The sequence below is a fragment of the Dasypus novemcinctus genome, chromosome 31 (genome assembly GCF_030445035.2).
Source record: "Dasypus novemcinctus isolate mDasNov1 chromosome 31, mDasNov1.1.hap2, whole genome shotgun sequence".
NCBI lineage: Eukaryota > Metazoa > Chordata > Mammalia > Cingulata > Dasypodidae > Dasypus > Dasypus novemcinctus.
Window position 1 is genome coordinate 39,232,584 of NC_080703.1, and position 23,999 is coordinate 39,256,582.

Below are 23,999 nucleotides of genomic sequence, written 5' to 3' on the forward strand. Positions count from 1 at the left end.
TTCTTGCATTTTATATTTAATAAGCACAATTATGGAATACTTGGCAGAGGAAATCGCAGGTTTTTATATTTTTTATCAATTTTATTGATACATACTAATAACACATAAATCCATCCAAAGTGTACAGTAATTAGTATTTGGTGTAAACACATATTCGTGCATTCATCATATTAGTCATTTTTAGAGCATTTTCATTATTCCAATAATACTAATAAACAAACAAACAAATAAAACTCATCACCTCTTAATCTCTCTATGCTTCCCCTGCTGTACATAGCTGTTACTCTTTTCCCTTCTCTCTAGTATATTTGTATTTATATTTTGTAAAAACAGTCATATATGCAATATCAGCCATAGTCATGTTTTACATGAAGTTTTACTATCTTTCACACTCCCATGTTACAGTTTTTAGCTTTCCTTCTAGCAATATACATGACCTTAGACTTTTCTTTTTAACCACTGTCATACCCATATAATAGCTCTGTTAGTTACAAACACCATGATATGCTTCCACTATGTCTATTCATTTCTAAAGATCTTTTATGTTTTTTTTTAAATTCTGAAATTTGTTCTTAAAATCCTACATGTAGATAGTGAAATGTATCCAAACAGACCCTATGGGGGCATTAGGTAGCTATAGACCCATCAGAATTATCTGTCCCCAAATGATGAGTGTGTGTGTATACATTAAATAACTGCCCTTAAAGCTCTAGCAAATGTCTCAAATGTTCTGTAGTTCTTTCAAATGGTCAATTTAACTACATATCCGCAGTTTAATTGAAAACCTTGCCAACATTATATGATGCCTGTTGCTTCCTCCTGAGTCCTAACTAATCTGAAAAATAAAGAAAAATATTGGGCCTTGAGCATTTAATCCTGATACAAGCCAAAGAGCTCTACCACCACAGCCCTTGCATTTATACTCTTTTCTGCTTGTAAAATGTATTTACTTCAATAAAGCAAGAAATATATGACGATGCTAAAATTCTATTGCTTCCTTCATAGCAGCCTTCCTAATCCTGCTCTAAGTACAATATAGAACAACTTTTTTTCTGTTAATTAAAGTCTTTCAGTTTTAGAAGAGTATTCTTTTAAAGTTCTCTGAACCTCTTATGTGCTTTTAAAAATACGTTCTCACATAGAAAGCCTTACTTCACTATTTTAAAAATCAAAAATTATTTTTTCTCATTGGTCTAGTTTTTATTTTTTTCCTCCATTTCCTCCCCTCCTCACAGTCTCAAACAAATAGATGAGGAGGAAAAAAGCCTCTCCTATATGTACCCAAAAGCCTATGGTGAGTGGGTGTAGCTCAAGGAGTTGAGCGCCTGTTTGCCACATACGGGGTCCCAGGTTCAGTTCCTGATACCAGCTTAAAGAAAAGAAAAGGGTATGGCAACTCTTGCATCCCAAGAATGCTGGTCCACATTGTGTCCTTCCTCCTATCCAAAATGATAAAAACCGGGATGGTTACTGCATGATTGGGGATTTTAATTCTGCTTCCTTATTTCCAATCATCATGCTTCAATCATATAGGTAAATAAAACTTCAGTAAGGTACAGGCAGAGAAAAACCTTTCCAAATCCACCAAATCACGTTATGCTGAATCCAGTCTTTTAGTGCTGTGCAAAATCAGCTGTATCTAGTTGTTTTCACAAGTTCCTGATTAAATCTGTCAATAGATTTTCTACTGCTCATTCTGTTATTTATCCAGAGCATTAATGAACTTCTCTACCTCCTGTGGATCCATAAATATTTCTATTTTATTATCAAAAACAACCCTTAATTGGACTAAAAATAGGATAGTGGATTTGCTCGGCTGAAGCAGTGGATTCACTTTTTTTTTTTTGGCTCTACTGTCTCCATTTATTTTTTCACTCATTCGCCGATATTTATCGCATGCTGACCACAGGCCAGGCACTCGTGATTGAGGGGAGGGAAAGCGGGCAAGGCTGCTGCTCTGATGGAGTTTAAGATTCGGGAAGAGGGGTCGTTAATGAAGAAGTAACCAAGTAAGGCAGAAACTTCTTACCATGAACAGTCCTATAGGAATATGGAACAGGAAAGCGTGGCATATAGCAGCAACAGAGGGGCGAGAGTCGGAATGTAGGGCCAGGAAGTCCTCTCCTGCCTGGCAAAGATCCAGGAGAGAGATTTTTCAGGCAGAGGAACCAGCAGATGCAAAGGCTTGGAGGCAGAAACAAACCTGGTGTGTGTGATGACAATTAAGAAGGCCCGTGTGTTTGGAACTAAGTAAACAAGTAAACAGCCGCCAAGGTGAGGGGGCAGTTTTTCAATGACCTGTCTTTAACAATTGTGGCTACTAATCTACTGAGTCCTTAGGATATGTGAGGTACCAAGTATACTCGTTCAGTATCTCAATTAATTAATTCTCAAAATAACCGCACGAGGAAGGTCAATTTTGTTATTCCCGTTTACAAAGGAGCAAATTGAGTCTCAGGGCTGAGTGAATGGCTAAGGGACTTCCAACTAGTTAAGTCATCCTGCCAACCTGGCATCTCTGCTGCTAACACCTTGAACTATTTTTACCTTGTTTTATATATTACCTGTGCAACTAGGGTCTAGTCACTTTTGTTCTACGACGGCCATTGTATCCTGCACAATACCTTAATTCCAATGCGGAAGGCAGTGGTATGCTGGTAACCATTTAGCAACCAGTTCCTCCACCACACCCTGTCTGGTAAAGAAAGCCCTGACTTGTGGCACGTGCCAATTTCTGTGGTGTAAACACTCCCACAACATCCTCTCTCCAACTAACAGCGTCCGTGTACACAATCAGCTTTTGTGAACCCGCAGGAGGTGGCTCCAGCTCCCCATCTCTAGGAGATGCCCAACAAACATTCATTTGAAGGAGAAACTTAGCCACGGGAGACTGGTTTGGAGTCCATGTGAAGAATGTCTGAAGCTGGAAGACAAAAGCAAACTACATGTTATTACTCTCCATCCTCTACACTTACTACCTGGCAGAAAAGGCAGGAGGCAGTGCGTGAAGAAATAGATGCCTCTTTCCCCGATTTGCGCCAGTGAGATTCTTTTTTTACTGCCACCTGAACCATTTTACAATGTACCGTACACAAATGGTTATTTCAAAATGATGAGGCACAGCACCTCAGGTACTTAGATAAGTTCAGGATGGTTTTGCTAATTGAGAACTTAAGAGACCAAGCCCCTGGATGACTTACCTAAGGAACTGTTTTACAGCAAGGCAGCCATTAAACAATATGGACCACCTAGGAACAGGTGGGAGTCTTAGCAGTCAGGGGGTGGAGAAACTGCCTTCCAAGTACAAATTCCAACATGCAATCGCCCAATAATAATTCATGACAGAGATACAACATATGCTCTCGTGATAGAGAGGGAGTTACAGGACACAGAGAGCAAGTAAGCAGCAGAAACTCTGAGAGTTACGGCACCTCGTTGCCATTATAAAACATCTTTATTGGGAGGGAAAATGCAATATTTTGGTAGGAGGAGATGGAGGAGCTAGTCTGGATTGCTCACTTATGGTGGAATGTGCAATTTTACAGCTGGGATATGCCCGTCTGCTTTGCGTCTTCCCCAACTCGCAGACTCTCTGGAGCAGGCGTTAAGTATACACAGTTTAATCTGTAAAGCAATCAAGGTGCTTAGGTAGAACTTGGGAAATGGAGGATTTTATGAAAGAGAAACCCATATTTCCACAAAAAAATTCTTAAGCGCCATCTTCTCCTTTCCGTTTTGGAAGTTAATTTGATTTGTGTCTCCCTTAGGAAAGTTGTGCTAGTGGTCTTTGAGTGTGTTACTTTGGGGACAATTAAATTAATTCACATGTGCATAAAACTTTTTTTTTTAACTGTTAAAGTTGGGGATTTGTTGCCATTTTTTTAGGAAAGTCTGAATTCCAAGCACACATTATTGGGGTCACACTGAGTGACTGGTCTACCCAGATCATTGAGATTACAAGTACCTGTCTGCTTGACTTCAACATTACAGCTGCAGAGTGGGTGGCTTCCAGTCAGTAGAGAGATGCAGCTTGGTTCAATCCAAATTTTTCGAATTGACAAAAAAAAAAAAAATTGATCATGGGAATCCTTCGATAAAGACAATATGTGAGAAGAAATTATTTTCCATGAGCATGAAATCCATGATCTCTCCAAAAAGAGCTTTCAATCTACTGTTTCTTTCTGTGTATTTGTTATTCTTCTCATGAAAGGAGAAGTTATAAGACTGGAACTCTCTATCTGGCTGGAAACCAGAATATCAAAATAACATGAGGAAGTTTTATAGTCAAGGATAAGGGTCTCAGAGAATGGAAGAGGTGCTCAGAAGTCTTTGCCAAAAATCCACAATATCTGAAAAATCTGTACACACTTTCGTTTTGGCCAAAGGAAGAGCATTTGTGGGGAATATAATTTCTCTATGTAAACATTTAAGGGAAAATTGATGTGTTAATTCTTTATGAAATGACTTAGAAGTGTTGTTGAAATACTGCTCAAAAATATTTTGAATCTCAATCATATGGTGAGGGGGTTTAGAAAGATGAAAGAAGGTCATCGATATCATGCTTTTAGCAATAGGATTTCAGAATGCCATCCTTTTCCCCTTAAGAATGTGATTAGCTAAAAATACCATAGCACGGTCATGATAATTCCTGTAAGGTGGTCTCCTAACAACTACGTTTAAAAAAGTGTTTCAAGGGATACTTTGAGTTCTTACACATTTCTGGTAAGTCTCCTTTATTTGTTATTGTCTTTTAAAAAGCTTGAAAATGTCTTTCCTATTTGTAGTTGTTTTCAGAAAATATGGACTCCTCTCTCCCTCTCTCTGTTACCTCCTGGCTCCAGTCACTCTTCATGCTATTTGTGTGTCTACATTATTCATGCGTACAAGCCCAGCTGTAAAATAAAAATAGAGTGAATGAATGAATTCTAAGGATCAACAGAAAAATACGGCCTGAACTCCAGCCAAACCTTGAATCTAACTTAATTTACATAGTTCACTTTCTCATTGCAAGCAAAATTCCATTAGCCAAACTACTTCTATTCTTAAAAGCTGGTCATATGAAATTTAGCTTTATTTCGAGGATTCTTCTTAATTAGGATTACAAACTCTATGATACTCCGCATCTTCCACCTATCAGTAGAATCCCTGTAAGACCTAGAAAGTGTTTGTATTAACCCAAAATGAGGAAGAGCGCTTGGTTTTGCTCGTCTGAAATTCACTTCTCTTTATTTTTGTGTGCATTTTTATTTACTTTGCCAGTCTGAAGCCATTATATGTTTTTCTTTGAAGCTATAAATAAATGAATACAGAATGGCCCCAACTTTGCTATGCTAATATTCTGGTCCACAGAGAGCATCTCAGGCTGGCTGATAAGTTCTCCTGATGCTGGTAAATTGAAAAATAAACCCAACAGGCACAGGAAAAGAGCACGGTCAACTTCACATCAGCCTTCACTGTTACCTGCCTTCGAGCACTTCCTACCACACTTAACAGTGACTGACCTGGGTGATCTTTTCCACTTAGGGGGAAAAAATCCCCACCTTTCTTAAACTCATTTTGTCAGCTCCAGAGTTTCAAGGATCTAAACCAAAGGATATGTGTGGCAGGCCTCAACACGGGAAGGCGAGCCCTGCCAACCTGGACTGAAAAACAGACAGTTTGCTGGCAATTTGAGCCTTTTGTGAATTCTCCTCTCAAGCTGATTCACACGGCGGAGTAGGAAAATGCGTGTCCCTCATTGAACCCCAACCCTCCACTTCTGCCGTCAATTGTGGTGGAATCATTGTCAATTAATCAACTGGAAGAGCAAACACCTGCCCAATTTATTATTATATATATTTTTTACAAGTAATTAGGGGGTCCAAGAAAGCAGCGGGAGTGGATTCATTTTCAGGTAAAAGCATATGTCAAAACCTGCGTGTTTCTAAGCAATCCTGCACCAGAGAGTGGGGGGGGGGGGGGAAACAATATATCTCTCTTGACAACAAACAACCGCAAAAACGTTCTGCAACGTAGAACAAAGGGACTTGTCAAGCGACAGATCTCCATGGCTGGGACCCCAGCACCTGCAAGGCTGTGTGAGTTGTCCCGAGGCCCAAGTGCAAGGGAGCATATGTAGGTCACTGCTGCGTGGGTGGCATGGGTACTTGCCGCCCGTACCCCCCAGAGGCTCGAGGCTCTGTTTTCCCTCCACCCAAAGAGAGGCAGAGAAGCAGGCGGGTGGCAGGAGCCCATGCACGCTTGCACGAAGCAGGTGGTGCTCTAGTTAGGATGCCATCTCTGCTATTTAGGTTTCCTGTGATCTCTGGAAGGATGGGTGAGCTCTGGGGTGCGTGGGATGGAGCCCCCCCAGTGCTCCAAGCCCACAGTTCTCCCAGCGACCTGGCACCGGCTCCCCGAGCCGAGATGGGTGATCTCAGCAAGCCTGCTGCAGAGACTCTGTGAAATTTGGGTTACCACATTTAGCTGTGGGATTGCAGCACAAGATACCGCAGCGAGGAGATAATGCCTCGGGCGTGCGGCTGTGGCCAGGCCAGCCTCAGGAGATGGGGTTGGTGGATTGGGGGTTTGGGGGGGATGGAGGTGAGACAGGACGTAGAATGGGGGACATGCCAGGGCTTGTGGCTTGCGAGGGGCTCTCATCAAATATCCTCCCCCACAGCCTGCTCCCCGCAGCTGCACTCCCAACCCCACAAAGCTGTAAAATGCCACTCCGGGCCCCTGTCCTTCTTCGTTTAGAGGCAGACAGCAATCAATCAGAGTTCATCTTCCTCGGGAGGAGCCCAGCAGCACATATAAAGGGTAGAATTTATTTATTTTTATTTATTTTTCCTTACTTGTAACTGCTCTTTCAGAGGCTGACAATGATAGGTTAAAATTTTCTTCTGAATGACACAATGACTATTTTTCTTTAATGATTCAGTGGCTGAAGCTCCCAAGATATTTTTGAAACCAGTCGTCACCTCTTGGGGCGCCACTGAGACTTCGTTTCTGCACATTTTTGTTAGTGTGCTTTACTTCTCGCTATCTTTCTGCTTAATTATCTCCCCAACACTTGGAAAATTCCTGGGCAAATTTCTAGACTTCAGACTAAAATTGATTTGTGGTGATACTTCTTGTTATTCCAGCTATCTCAGATTTTGAACTTGCTTACATTTCCTATCTCCCAACTTTACAGCTGATTTACCATCAGATACCATTTGAACACTATGCCAACTCATGAGGGTCATTTCATTTGTCTCTCAATTTTTGCTTAAGGAAAAAAAAATAGTTTTAGCTTTGTCTTACTCATATAATTGTTTGTTTTAAAGCTCAAATGTAAAAAAGAAAACCTGTCTCTTACATGCAATTAGCATAGTTTCAATGTACTATTTTATTGTATTTTCCCCCCTCCCCTTTCTCCCAGGTGCAACTTTTCTCGATTTTGGAAAAATGCACAGCAGTGAGACTTGGAACATCTAAGAGACATAAGCTTGTCCACCAAGTCTTAAAATGTATTCTGCAGGACATGAGGTATGGTAGTCATTAGGGCTCTTCCCAAAATATGTTCGGATCTCTGCCTTCCAGGAACATGCTAGGATTACATTTCCTTCTCCCCATGTATTTGGATGGAACCATTTGACTAGTTCTGGACAATTAATTGTGAGCAGAAGTACTTAGAGTCCCTTCTGAGCCAGGGCATTTAATGGCTGATGCATGTGTGAGACTTTACCAGAAACTTTCCAAAGATTTTCTCTTTTTCTCTACCATGGCCATGAGCCCATTTCAGATATTGTTTCTTTCTTCAGCTTTGGTCCATGAGTGGCTATGATGAACACAACATCATCGTGAACATGGAGCACAAGCAAGAAAGAAACCTTTCTTGTAATACACACTGAGATGCAGGAGGCTGCTTGTTACCTCCGCATGACCTGGCCTATACTGACTGTTACACTAGTTCATTGGGACTGCTCTACCTGTGGTTTACAAAAAAGGGACCCAAGGTCAAATGGCTTTGGGAAAAATGAGTTTGAACAAAATTAAATGCTTTACCTAGGCTGTTTCATATCCACTAATGGTTCATGAATGTCTACAAGTCTATTGTAAGCAAATAAAAATGTCCTGAAGAGTGTACTCTGTATTTGCAAGTCATCTCGATGGGCTAAGATACCAGGGAATGCATGCCACCTGTGCCAATCTCTCCATCTCACCAGACTTTGTCCTTCCACAACTGCAGCAAACAGTCCTCCTCTTTCCCTGGTCCTCTATATCGTGCCATTGTGCTGGTTTCCATGATGCTCCGGCTTCTCTGTAATCCATTTGCCTGAGGAAACCTCCAAATTTACTCTTCCGTTGAATGTTAGCTAGTTTCAAAGGGCAAGTGTTACTATATTTTGTACAGGATGAGAAAAGGTGATACATATATATTTTAAACGTTGATTTTTTCTTCTAGCTCACTAATATCTTTTATCTTTTCCTTTTTTGATTAGGAAATACATTTAGTTTATGAGGAAAAAAACACATAATCACACCTGCTACAAAGAGAAGCCAACACACTGAAGAAAGTAACTGTGGCTAAAAGCTGGCTAATTGAAATGTAATTCATTAGTTTCAAGCAGGAGTCTCTACACAAACACATACACGCGTGCACATACACTCAATCACAAATACACACAGAGTTTTGGTCTCACAACCCTTTCCAAGGTGGCATCTATACTTCCTTTTCTGGCCGTGTTTTTGCTGCACTTGAAAAGCTCAAAAAATGCAGCAAGTTGTTGCATTGAAAACTAATAATGATCACTAGCCTATGAAAGTCAGAAAGTATTTTTTGCCATGGGATGATTGTACAGATAGCAACCTAATAAGGCATTCTATCTGTAAGTGGTATGCTGTATTTGGCAAGGGTAATCAGAATTTAATTCTCAAAATGTTACCCTGATGGAAACAGAGGCCATACTATTTCAATAGATTCTAGTTTTGTTTTTCAAAGTCTCCTTGCATTTCTGGAGCTAATTTGGTCTAAAAAGTCACTAGTTAGGTAAGGAACCAGACTGATTCCAAGCCTTAGGCTGCAGGTGGCTGAGATAAAGTAAATCCCACACTGTTGGAAGAAGAAGAAAAGGAAGAGGCGGAAGAGGGGAAGAAATATAAAAGAAAGAAAGGAAAGGAAAAAGGAAAGGAAAGGAAAAAAAAGGAAGGGAAGAAAGAAGGAAGGAGGAAGGGAGGGAGGGAGGGACAGTCTGCTCATATGCTCTATTTACTTTCTGAAATGACACATGAGCAGCCCAGATCTTATCAGATAATACACACATTTAGAAATTCAGTCTGCACGTTTCTATGTTCCTACAGCCCATTCTGCCTAGCTAAAACAACATCTTTTTTTTCCCCCTGAAAATCTGTTTCCTTCTTACATAGTCCAAATGTTAGAATGTGGTTTGAATTCTTTTTGAACATTAATTTAAACAGTATGGGAATAGATCAGCCCCTATAAGTCTAAATAAAACTTCCTTCAACAGATATAATATGGTGTGCTTATTTGGAGGCTAATGGAGTTGGAAAGAGAAAGTGGGAAAGAGTTAAATACAGAAAAAAAGCAAGCTTCCTGGAAGATATTTTTCTCCTAAAAATTTAATTGCTCCTTATTTTTTCCCCATCCCGACCTGTTTAGTAGATATTTGCAACAAAGCTTTAAACTGGTTTTCATTCCAACCTTCCAAATGCTTGGATATTTTGACCTGAACAGAAAAATGTAAATAGCACAGTGCCACTTAGTGGAAAGGGGCGAAAAAAATTATGGTGTATGAGGAAGAGTATCAACCTGCATCCAAATGGTTGTCTAGAATGATAGATACAGGTCATGCTTGACATTCCGATGCTATGCCTTTTGATGGCTTTAAATCACATTTAAACTCCTACTGCCACAATAATAAGTAAATTGTGTCACACGCTATCACAACAAACATTTCCAAAAAGAGCAAGGAAGAATCCATTCAACACTGATGGCATAGAAACATTATAAGCTCCATTTGTACAAGGAGAGAAATTATAATGCCTTCTTAAGGTGAGATAGTGCCACAAACCGATAAAATCATATACATTTTTACAGCTGGGTGAATTATAGTCAGAGATTTTTCTCAACAGAGCAACTCTTCTTTGAATTAAGGTAGAAGCCACATGGTTAGGGAAGGCGGACGATCATTCACTTCCGGGGGTTTTAAGGACATTGAGACAGCCAGGAGTGGGCAGGACCTATTTCTCGAGCTTCTGGTAAACCAGGAGTCAGAACCACTAATTTGCTCTGCAAGTTGGATGTTTTGTTTCCACTACCAATTTAGGCCCCTCTCTCAAAGGAAGCTTTTCCAAACTACTGTTGCATTGTCCTTGGGTGTGAATTTTACAGTACCTTTATGTGTCTCTCTGTGCACCTATTAAATGTCATGATCCCCTATCTAGCTACCCGGCAGCATTTCATTTTTCAAGGATTTTGCAAAATTCACAGCATGCGTCGACAAAAGCTCTGACTCTATTTGTGTATATATAACTTGACACACCCTGTAAAGAGCATCAAGGCTCTCTTTCTTTCTCCCACTCCCTCCTGTTCTCTGTTGGAATTGAAGTTTATTTATCCAGCTCTGAAGTGCTCTCTGAAAGTCTGCTTCCTCCCACCACTCCTCAGAGTCCCAGCTCTTAGAAAAATGCCACCTATGGAAACTATATTTTATTTCGACATTATCCCCACCCCTCCTACCTTACCAGCACACATACTTTAACCCCCATCTAAATAATCCACCAAGAGATCTATCCAAAACCTAGGGATCCTCCATTAGACCAGGTCGTGATCTTTCCAGAATGGCTGCCTCCAAATGCAAATGGCAGCACTGATGGTTTCACAAAAAATATTTGAAGCACCCCAGACAGCTCGTGGGGAGGCAGCGAGGAATTAAAGATGAACAGCATTCACAGCTCTTAATCAGAAGCTCTTTCTAGGAGAAAAAAGAGAATTTAAAAAAAAAATTTTTCCTGCATTACCTACACAGTGTTGTTAAATGTAACTTTCTATTTACATAATATGCAAAAAGAGCTGTCTGCAAACTGCAGTAATCTATATGGAAGGAGGACAAAAGATACTGATTTCTCTAAAATGTTCTTGTTAAGGAATAATCAAGAAGTTAGAACCTCTAATCTTGCAGTCAAAGCAGAAGTTTGGGCATTTTTTTCTTTTTTCTTTTTTCATTTTTGCTCATGTATATATATGCACATGCACAGACGAGTACAGACAGATTTACAGATATCAAATATATCATCTTTAACATTCAGGAACTATATTAAACTTCAAAGAAGAAGTTAAAATTCCCGGTAAAGGAAATATTTATTCACTTTTGATTTAGCCTTAAGCATTTCCAGCAAGTTTGCTCTGAGATGTCTGAAGTAAAGTTTAAGGAGATGGATGTGTGTGTGTGTGAGTGTGGGTGTGTGTCTGTGTGTTTGCAATGTGGGTAAGAGGGAGAGAGGTGGAGAAGGCAAGGAAGGGGAAGCAGAAGGAGAAATGGAGGGATAGAGAAGAGAGGAGAAAAAAGGGGAGGAGGGAGGAAGGGAAGGAAGGAGGAAGGAAAAATTCTCTAGGTGCTTTTCCTATCCTGGTTTTCTGACTCTTCCAGTCTTTTAATCGCTGTGTTCACCAATCGTTTTAAGAAATGGCCTAAGAGAGGGAACACCTGGAGAAGGAAATTCCAAGAGCAAGGCTATCTAAGAACATGTCCAGCTGCGAGTTGCTTCTTTCACATCCAGATGATCATAGTGGAATCTCTGGATGACATCAACAGGCAGGCAGCAACTTGTAGGAAAAAACAGTCTCTAGGGTATCACAGCATAAACCAGCAGGGGATTGATAGATGAGAAATCAACACCTGGAATTGCATGTGCAAAAAATCTGCTAACTAGTACACAATCCCATTGGGACCACTTTGTAAACTGTTGCATTATAGACCAGCAGGCTCTTCCCGGAGCTGGGCTAGCAGAGACATTGCCACGTCTCCGTGAGCTGACCAGTCCATTGCAGGTCAGTTTTTTTGACTTCCATATCCTTAGGGTCCAACATTTTGATGAGTAAATCAAGAAAATAAATGGGATGATGAAAATGTAAATCACCAGGAAGTCTCAAGTGGAAAACATGCATGTTTCATTAGTAAAATTGTTATTAGATCTCCACTTGGAAGACCTTCATATCAACCAGCTAACCCACCTTTGATCAGTTTCAATCTGAAATATAATGGTGGTTTTCAAAATTCACCGTAGCCTGGGATTCAAGTTTTCCATAGGTAAGTTCCGTGTGTGTTTACTTCTAGATCCAAAGACCCAGTTTCGAATCCCAGACCTACTTTGGACCATCTTGCTGTCCTGATCCAAATCTCACATACTTTGTGCCTTCATTCCTTCCTCTGTAAAGTGAGTTTGAACACATAAGTAATACACCCCTCACAGAGCTGTCATGAGATCATCTTTGTGAAAAAGCTTTGTCAACTGTAACAAGCATTTCCGGGAGGTGAGGCCGTTTTGAGGCTCCCTTATGTCGGAGCCTGTGAACTGTCCATTTCAAAATGATAAATACCTTACTTGATGGTCTGGAGAGCTGGGTCTCTCAGGAAAGCCCTGGAGAAAATCCAGATCTTCTTCCAGAATAAAATAGTTCTTGGCCTGCAGAATCCCTTTAGGAAGGTGAAGTGAGGTGACCATCTCGAATTTCACCTGCCACCTGCTAGTCAGGCTCCTCAGGTTTAGTGTTCCTCTCCATCAGCAATCCAGAAGGCCAGCACTGAGCTCTTGATCTGCTCTTTCCGTGCTTCTTTCATTTAATCCTGCTGAAAACCCCAGGGTGGAAGCTGTACTATTATCATCTCCGTTTTACAGATGAGCACATTGAACTTAAAAAGCTTCCATAACCTGACTCAAATCCAGCAGTTAGTGATGAGGGAAGCCATAATTAGCAACAGGTCAAAGTCTAAAGCCCATGTCTTTATATCCACTTTCACAGTACTTACTTTACCTTCACCTTTCCCCCTCCAGATCCTATTAAAAGATTTGCCAGGAAATAAAGTTGGCTTTTGGGAAATGGAATATGAGAGTAATAATACATTGTGTGAATGAAACAAATTAAAGAATATGTGTATAGTATAATATTTTTAAAATAAAGGCTCTCTGTGTATATATGTGTGAGAGTCCAAGTAGAGATAAACAGAGGATGAGAGAGAGAAAGAGGAATTTGAAGACACATCAGACTTCACTGATGGTATCAGATAGGATTTGTAATTTAACTTTTAATTATTTCTTATTTTATCTGACAGGATTTGTAATTTAACTTTTCATTGTTCCTTATTTTTTAAATAAGCGAGTACTACTCTTGCTTTTAAAAGAAAAAATATGAAGTGCATGTTACACAACAACTTCCAAAAATTTTCTAAATTCTACCTTCAGATGATATTAAGGATACTTATTTGAATATTAGGTTATTTGCTCTTTGTTTCCACCTCACGGATTTAATAGGAAATCCTCAACTTATATCAAAGTCAAAACAGACGAGCCTAGTGGGAGGACCCTTCTGCTTTGCTGTAGAGTGCTTGTCGGGACCTTACTTTTCAGGCTGCCCCCTAATCCACACTAGGTTCCATGTATATATTAGAACTTAGTGGCAGGAAGAACTCTGCCTCCCCTAGAGAATTAATAATTCCTAATAATACAGGAGATAGGCCAATCATCATGTTTCCTTTGTGCCCTGAAGCTAGAGAACTCAGCCCGATTTATTCATTCACTAGAACTGTATTGATCTTTATATCCAGCTTAATCATTTCCCTCCTCTCCCCTCAGGCCAACTGTCCCCAGTCTCTTGCTTTCCTTACTCTTACTGAACATATATTCTTTGTCCCATGTCTCTTCAAATCATGTTGGAAAAGAGATGCTTTATAAAGTCCGTAACTAGTAACCTACTGCAACAGTTTGATACTGTTTATGAAGTCCAAAAATAGATATTGGATTATGTTTGTAAACTGGTCTGTTCCTCTGGGTATACTGCATTGTATTGGACTCAGAGGTCTCACTCTTACTTGATTAAATTATGATTAAGTCTTTGACTGGGCCATGTCTGTAGGATGTAAAACTACACGACAGAGGAGTTAGTTGGAATTTTTGATCTGGAACCCCAGGAAGTAAATACACAGAGAAGCAGATCTGTGAGGAAAGAGAGAAGGCTCCATTAGACATGGCAGAGGCCCCGGGAAGAGAGACGAGGCATTCACCTGATAGTTTACAGATGGACTTGTGGAGAGAGAGAGCAGCTGAGCCCAGAGAGAAATGAGCCCTGGGAGAGAGACGAGACTTATTCCAGCCTAGGCCTGATATTGGAAGGAGCTGGGACCACGGAGCCTTAAGAGGAAGAGGGAGGCTGAACCCTGCAGACGTCGGCCGCCATCTTGCTCCAACACGTGGCAACAGACTTTGGTGAGGGAAGTAACTTACTCTTTATGACCTGGTAACTGTAAGCTTCTATCCCAAATAAATATCCTTTATAAAAGCCAACAGATTTCTGGTATTTTCCATCAGCACCATTTCAGATGACTAAGACACCTGCAAAAGTTAGTTATGGATTTAGGAGGTACAGCAGTAAAATTGTCTAAAAATGAAAAAAAAGAAGTCTCCAATGTAAGTTTTATTTATGGGAAAAATTAATAACAGAAACATAGTGTCTTCCCTTTTTAATAACAACAGGTAAAAAATGAAAATAATTGGGAAAATAAGTATGCCCCACCATCACAAGTTCAGGAAGGTGACTGATAGAGCATCATAAGCATTCTGTAATTGCAGGCATTGCATTCAGCAGATTCAGTTGCTCAATTACATTTTTGAAACTCAACAGCCATAGAAATGAAGACCAGAAGAAGGCCTGGCCATGGGCCAGGGTTGATGGTCAGTTCTGGGACAGATTTAAAGCAGGAATGTTAGCATTAAATAGATGAAGTTGTGAAGACCTTTTTCAGACAGGTATTGAGAAAGCCTTTCCAGGATGGATTGGGAGGAAACGATAGAGTTGAAAAAATCCTGAGGGATTCTGGCTTTGAAAAATAAAATGGAGATGCCATCTGTTGTATGGAGAGTGGTAAAGGAAAGAACACAAGAGGGAGAGAAGAAAGCTCTGGCAAGAAATCACTTTGTCTAGTGAGTGCTTCTGAGTGTCAGGCTTCATGCTATGTTCTGAAGGCACACCAGTGAACTAGACAGCCAAGGCTGGAGTCATGGCAAAGGACACACGGAAAGGGTGAAAAGATGAGCGGCAGACTTGCATAGCTGGGTCAATGTTTTGGCGAAAAAGCAGAGGTTTCCTCTACGTTTTTTGTAAGTTTTTTTTTTTTTTTTTTTTTCAGGTGGGCAGAATACTGGATCAAAGTTTGAAAACTGTAGATTCTGAGAATCTGCAAACTTTCTTGTTTGGCTTGGAGGGTGTTGATAGATTTTCATCATTGGATGTTAGATTAACAGGAAAAGGCTCATGGTAGGGAAGGCATAATTGAATATGAAGAGTGCAGTGGCCCATGGAGAGAGCCCCACTGACAATGAGAATGGCTCAGGCTACCAGTGGGCACTCTTCACCACCCTGCCTTTGTTGATCATCTCACTTTAGCCACGCACCACAAATCTGACTTTGCATAAGGGCAAGGCCCAAGCACTATGTGGAGCTTGAAGCAGATGCTTTTTGTGCTCCGGGCTGCATACCCTCAGCCCAATTCTTACTCTCCGTGATTAGTTTTGTAGATGCCTTGACATCCCAGCTCAATTGGTAATTTAGCATCTCTGCATTTCTTTCCAAGGGCTTGCCCTGAAGCAAAAAAAAATGCATGTTCAGTTGGCTTGCACTTGCTGCCTAGATGTTAGCACCCATAGACAAGCCTCAACTAAAAGGGACAGGATAATTGCTCAGGCCTCTGAGCCATGGTGGGAAAACGGAGGAGCTTTCCATACTCAACTGGGTTGAGTCCAGTTGTCCATGGCAATCACTAGGCTCAGTCACACACAAGTTGAGTATTTTGCTAGTTCCCCATATTACTTTCCCTGCTCCTACTTCCCATGAACATTTCTCAAATAAATGACCTATGCCTAACTCTTCATTTTGGCCTTGGCTTTCAAGGCAACCCGTACCAGAACAGAGCTCAAAGTAGTACTTTGGTTGCACTCTTGTTTGCCTACCTCTTAATGCTCCTCACGTCCTTGGAGCCTAATTTCTCTCCAAACCTGAACTCTTGATCTTGAGCCAAATAATGGCTACTGTGAATTTCTTTCCACATTTGTTCATCCTGGCATTTGGGCCTGGGTTCCTTCTTAAAGGCTCTATATTACTCCATCCCTCTGGTTCTATGCTTCTGAAGGGTGAATGCTGTCCTAGCTAAAACATCCAAAACTTAAACCCAATTGTTAGAGAAGCGCCAAGACAAGAATTCTGACTTAAGGGAAGGTAGATTTAACCCTGAACAATCACCATCTCCCTCCACTCAGCCAAAGTAACTGCTAAAAACCTTTCAATTATTGGCTCTTGGCTTTGAGAATTTTATTGATGTTAATAAGTGACAAAAGTTAACAATTGCTTTGTTCAGAGATCTTACTTCTTAAAGTTACAGGTAATAAGTTAAGTGTAACTCTTAGAATGTTACCAGAATGGGGCTATTTTCCTTTATATTAGGAGACACAGTTTTGGGGTATTCCCATAGTAACGGTACATTCCAAAGGAAAAAAAAAAAAAACAGAGCCTCATGTATGGACGAGGAGGGACAATTTTCAAGCTCACTAATTGGGTTCATGTTTACATTTTTGTTTTCAACTCTAGTAATGTATTTATTTGAACCAGTTGCCCTTCCTTCTTTAGACTCACAAGTCATTGTCAGTAATTAGTAAAATATCTGAATTTCTAAGTTGAAATAAATCATGATAGTGACAGCTAATAAGTTGGGATAATATTTTCATGCATTAATCAATCCTTTCCACAAACATACTTAGGGATAGTGGCAAGGTTGCTACTACACAGATGAATAAAGAAGTCATCAGTGTTATAAAGGCAGTGGCCACCAGAGGTTCTGAGGGGAGGAAGAAGGAAGAATAGGTGTAACATGGGTCATTTTGGGGACATTGAAATTGTCCTATATGATGTTGAGATGCTGAATACAGGCCATTACATGTTTTTTTCAAAAGCTGTAAAATTGTGTGATGCAAAATGTAATCCATAATGTAAACTATAGTCTATAGTTAATAGCAGTGTTTCAATATGTGTTCCTCAATTGTAACAAATTTATCATATTAGTGAAGGACGTTGTTAATGTGGGAAAGCATGGGAGTGGGAGGAAGGGGGTCATGTGGGAATCCCCTGCCTTTTTATGTAATATTTATGTAATCTAAAGCTTCTTTAAAAAATAAAATAAAAAGTTATCAATGTTACACTCATGGGCTTCTAAATTTATAGATGTTTTATTTCCAAGACAAAAATATGAACGTTTTGAGAAAATCAGCTCTTTTGAATTGCAGCACCTGCAATCTTTTAAGCCTCAGGCTCTATCTCAGACACTGACTTGAGCTAGAGCTACAAAATAATATGGGATCAGTCAAAGTAATACAGACAAACTAAGTATCCCACAGGCTGGTCAGAGGAGGAAAAAAAGTAAGAAATGAAGCAAATCAGATGAAACGCTTGGAGGTGTGCTGAAAAGGGGGCGCTGTGCGTTTTTCTTTCTCCACGGCCAACTCCAAGAGAACAGGTGGCATGTGCTCATGTGCTTAAACCTGGGGATCTAGGAGTTGAGGACCTCTGCGTGGGTTTCCAAATGCAGCACTTGGGTTGCAGGATGCTGTTGGAGTTCTCAGTTCCATTGTGACCTGGGAGCATGAGGGCTGAGAAGGCTATTGGGGCGTCAGGAGTAGAAACGACTTCAGCAACTTCTGCCAAGTTTCTTGCAGCCCCAAATTTGCCAGGGAAGAATAAGCCAACCTATGGCATGCTTCCTGGGAAGGCACTGTGGTGAGCTGAGAAAGAGGGGATGTCAGAATATCAGCAGATCCTAAAGGCAGATTAAAGAGATGACAGAGTGAAAATATCAGGGAACGGGCAGGAAGGTAGGTCTACATCTCAGATGATAATGTGGAGGGCTAACCTTCCCTGAGAACCAGATGCCACGAAGCACAAATCAGGAGGTGCCAGGGAGGCCAGAGCTGGAACATCAGAGTGAGAATCCTCCCCACGTGCCACGGCGCCTCAAATACTCCTGGATCTTAGACAGTAACGAAGGATGCTGAGGGACAGGGGAGAAAGTTTTATAACTGAATGGCTTGAACCTGAATTGACTGACTCACATTTTACGGTTTGAGGGGATTTCACTTAAAGCTCATATTTCCAACATGTCTTGAAAGATCACAAGAACTGGCAACATCAGGGGCTCATTCTGCCCTGATAGTTTTCCTCTGGAACTGAGTATTATCTGAGTATTATCCAGTTTGCCTCCATACAGGTCATTCCCAAGTGTTACTGCTGGACCACTACACCCATTGAAGCACTAGCCTGGGCCCCACAGGCATTGGAGTGCCTTTCTGTTGGTTCAGAAGACCAGGCAGCTCAAAGGACTTATTCAGAAGAGCTATGCCCATCTTCATAACAGTAATTATATTTATTTTAGGTTAAATTTGTCAACTGAGTTACCGCTTCACACCCATCAAAATCAGAGGCTGTTTTATCTGAGAAATCACTGCCCACTTTTCTCATGTGGAAATTCTCACCTAGATCCCATGGCCCTGGGAGAACTGAGGCCTTATTCCCCTACTGGATATAATAATAACGTGTCTGTGTGGGTATTAGCTGCTCTAGAACCCAGCAAGTTTGCCAATATCTTCCTGTAACAAAGCTTCAAGAAGTCCTTCCTCTCATGTTACAATTATGAAAACAAAATGGTTTTCTTAATTTTGCAGATACCAGGTTTGCCTACAGCATTAGCCATTTTCCTGTACATTTCCATTAGTAATGTCTTTGCTGATTAGTTTTTTCTAAATTAGCATGTTTATCCATTAGCATATCAATATTGCTGCCAACCATCCTTTTAATTTTTAGTTTTCTTGTTGCAACAAAAAAATTTTTTTGCCAATAAAAGCAAGCATTTCTTAAAGACTTAATTAACTCCAGCACAATTCTTTTTTTGCTTCTTTGATAACAGTGTGTAATATTTACTAAGATTATAGATTTTGCCTTATTCAAAAAACACCACTCACTCGAATAAGCAAAATCTTCACATTTTTGGGGTTGGCATTAGTACAGTCTCCTCTTGTCAAGTGAGTTTCTCTGATTTCTGGAATGCTTTGGAAGTAGTAAATTTTCAAGATAAACCTTAATAAAGCTTCAAGGACAAGGATTCCCTAAATGTAAGAATTTTTCAAAGTGGTTATTGAAATAAAGTAGATTGTTTGTAAGCCTATAAAGGGAAAAAGATGATTGTCCAAATTTAAATTCCTTGATATCTCTCTATCCATATTATCTCATCACAAATAAGCAGAATTCTGGTAGACTCATACCTTCAATGCATACAATTATATAAATTTAAAGTCACCCCCATAGCTTAAGTAGCACTGTGTTTAGCAAAGTACACAGGAAGCAAGTTAAAATATGCTGTCTGCTAAAGACTCCTGTCCACACTGTTATTCAAAGTAGGTTCTTTGCCCATAATAATTAAATATCTGCAATAATTTTTTTCCCTGCTGAGTCTAAGTCGACTGCTGTTAAAGTTATGCTTACCCAGTTCCGAGCACTGTCTTATTAAGGTAAGTGCTAGTAATTATAAATCTTTATGTTTAAGTGTAGGGTTTTTTTCACACCTTTCTAGTGATTAAGAAGGAAAAACAAAGAAGTTGATAAGATCTCACATACAGTTTGTGGGGGTGTAAATTGTCACTAGCTTTCTGGAGGGCAAGTTGATAATATTTCTTAAATGAGGATACTCTTTGACCCTAAAGTTCCACTTCTAAGAATTATTCCTTAAGAAATAATTGGAGAATAAGGCAAAGATGAAGTGCAAAAAGATTTCTAGTCATGGGAAAATGAGAAACATTCTTAATACACATCAACAGGAAATTGATTAAATGATGAAAATCCATATAATGGAACACTAGGAAGACATTAAAATGGATAGGGTAAATCTCTCTCTCTCTCTCTCTATCTATCTATATCTATCTATCTGTATTTATCTATCATCTAGATCTATTATCTGTCTATATCTATATATATATTAAAATGAGAGTTACCTGTATTTAATTTTTAAATTTAAAATATTGTTACAAAAGAATTGCATGATAGCATATGATAGGGTAAGCTATATTTGGATACAGATACACAAAAGGCTGGAAATACGTAAACCAAGCCATTAATATTGTGTGTCTCTGGTAAAATAATTATGGAGGCATTTTAACTTTTAAATTTTATGTACTTTCCTATTAAGTTTTCACAATTAGTAAGTTTTCGTCAACAATTATCTTTTATTTGTTTGTTTTTCGTGCTATGCTGCAACCACGCAAACACCCATTTTTTACCCAGTCTCCCTGTCCCTATTGTCTGCAGCTGTGGCTGATGACAGGTCTCGCTCCTCAGGTGGTTGCCAAAGAGGCTAGAGCTTCCCTCTTTTCACCTAGGGTTTCAGGATACACACAATTCATCTTTCTCCCAAGACTTCGACGCTGAAAAGCATGACCGAAAGGCATGGGAAAATCAGCTTTAAGATGCATTGCAGGGCTTCCCAAGGCCCTGCAGCCCAGCTCTGGAACTCTTCTGGTTCTTGCCCATTTGTCACCCTCCAGCCACCCACCAATCCTTGTTATGCTTCAGATTAATTTCCCTTTTGCTTTTGATGGACTGTTTTTGACTGCTACCCATATTTTGCTCTATGAATAAGAGAAATGAAAACTGAAAGAAATGATAAATACTATTTAGAAATTTTAAAAAAACACCACCACCAAATAAAAAAGCAAGAGGAAGAAAAAAAAGGAAAAAAAAAATCTCTTGTAATGCCAAATGGGTGAAGTATGGGGCAACCTGGTAAATTATGATGTGGACAAAGACAAGAGTGGAACGAAAGTTCAAAGTGTGTGTGCAGGTAAGTGCAATACTGAGCACTCAGTTAGTATAATTAGTAGATATCAGGTAGAAGTTCCCCTTTGTATTTTGCTTTTCATAAAGTAAAACAAGGGAGCGTATTAAGGCTATAATTCTTATTGTTCACTGTAGATTTATTGAACTATGAGTCCCCTGAGAGGACCTGGTTAATTTATTTCATATGAAACAGGAATCGTCTGTGTTAGGAAGTATCACATTTTATTCACCTTTGAATTGCTAAACTACTGAGCCCTGTATCTCCCCCTACTAACATTAGGTAGATTCATGCACCCACAAATAAAAATGGAATCGTAAACAAAAAATACTGAAATAATACTGAGTTCCTATTATGAATTTCTCTAAGCTAAAGACATATATGTTCCCTTTTTGAGTACCGGAATAATTCAAGTAAAGGTATCCTTTAAACTTTTCCGGTATTCATATCTAAGAACATAAAATATTTTCACAATACAAGTACATTTACCAAGAGCAAATGTTTAAACAAAAGAACCAGGGTTCTTAATGAAACACCCTCGGGGAAATGTTTAAACTTTGCCCTTAAGTTTACTTTTTTCACTAATAGGCTTCTATTTCGAGTAGAGAGTAGGAAGGGTAAGTTCAATGTGTTAATAAGAAAAAAGTAATAATATTTAATTAATTCTGGCTGAACACACATGGTTTAATATACTTGGCAATATCATTCCATCACATGATATGATAATTTAATGGAACTTTTTTATTTAAATTGCTGGCAAGTTTATGAAATTATAAAGCAAATAGGCCATGCACTTGGGTGTAATTGACTGTATAAATGTGTTTTATACTATACTGTTGGCAAATTAGCCAATCCCTGTCATGGAATCAATTATTATCCAGCTGAATTTCACAAACACAATAGCAGAAATATTGCATTTCTACAAAAAACACCATGATTGTTAATCTTACACTGTGCATCTTAAAGCGAGGCAATAAACATCCATGCACTGGATAATCATCTTAAGATAATGCCACTGCCAAAAGATGCACATTTAAAGATTCCTTGTTGTTGGAAACAGTCGTTTGGTTTTTATTTGTGCTTGCCTCTCCAGATCAATGAAGAGATAATGGAAGCTTCAGGAGTTCCAGTCAAGTAGGACTCAGGCATTTGACCTCCGTTGAAGAGATGCGCACTGCCCAGGGCCAGCATAGCAATGGACACGACTGTCTTGCTCTAAGGGCTTGAGAAATAACTGCCTGGTGTTTAACAGAGCCATTGTATTCTCAATGCCCTCATGCATTTGTTACCTTTCAAAGTGTAAAACCATGTCATGGATAATCTAAAGAAGAATTCTGCTTTCTTTGCTCCTCGTCTTGCTTAACAGATTCAGCACAGTTGATCTGAAACCGAAGGAGCAAGGGGCAGGCTTCCCCGGGCTTTCTTTCCTCTTCAATTGTCCCTAGAGTTGTCCCGGTATAGGCTGCTGTGAACTGCTGGTTGGAGGAGATTCCTAACATCAGCTTCTCAGATTCTGCTTCTCACAAGTTGTCTGAGGGTACAGCCGGTCCTTGAGATAGCATTTGCGATACTGAATCTAATGACATGACCCATTCTTTCTCCCTGATGTTGGCCCTGAAATCATACTTTTCCCATTAAACCTTCATAAGAAGCGTGTGAGTTTTACTTTCCTTGTTTGTCTGATGAGAGAACTGAGCATTAAAGAGTCAGAGGTTTAACCAAGGTTACACGTGTAGCAGGTGACAAGGTTGGCTGTGCATCCCCCATATGCTGATTCAAAACCTTTGTTCTTTCCACTAGAACAAAAATCCAAAAAGCCAGGCCCTTCACATGGAGATGCTGGTAAGAAACCAAGTCTGAAAACTAAGGCTGAAAGGGACACCACAGGGAACCCGCTAGGAATGCCAATCCCTTACAAGAAGACCTTTCTCCTTAAAGAGAGTACAGTCTTTTTCCTTGTATGGTTTCAACAGCGAGTAGATTGCTTTAAATATCCAACTGGAGCATTTTATCCCCGACTTGTCCTTGTTCATGGCCACTTGATTAAATTTTATAATAGGGCATTTGCTTTAACAGAGATCTTTCTGCTTTGTTTCAGGTATTTGAACAGTCCCTCCTTCTGCGAGTTTTGTTTTTCTAAATGTTGGCATTGATTTGAACCAGTTTCTGTTCCCGGCCCAATTCCCTCACATACACACTTTCCTTTTCCTCTTTATCCTTTTCATTTCATGAGGCCTTGCCACACTGTTTGGAGAACTATGTATCCACAATTTCATTTACCTACTATTTGCAGGCAAAGTTCTAAAGGAATGATGGAAAGGGAAAAGAAAAAAGTGGCATTGAAATGTTGGGTTTTCATTTTTGTTTTGTTTGTATGCATATTTGTGTGATGGTCAATTAATATTCGACATAGTGAAAAGCTTTGTGTAAATGAGTCTGGCATCCAAGAATCAACTATATTTAGTATAAGGAAATGCATTTTTAAAAATCTTAACAGCTTTTGCCACAAGATTATCCATATGTAGAATATCCAAAGAGCCAACCAGCATTTAAAAATCTGCAGAGGTCTTCCTTTACACAATCTCTTGTGCACTAAATATTCACTGAGTGGCAAAATTTGGTCCATTATCACTTCCATTCCTTCCTTTAGGATGAACTAGAATCCAATGGTATATGGCTGTAACTGTTAAAACAAAGTAGCTCAAGATAAACTTTGAAACAATAACAGGTGATAAAACAAATTTCCTTACATAGGCATTTATTTAAAGCTTTATATCAAATTTAGATCAACTGTAGATTTAATTTCTGCACTCTTCTGAATATCCTTTGTTTCAACCACTGAATAAAAATAAATATTCTCCATTTACCTTC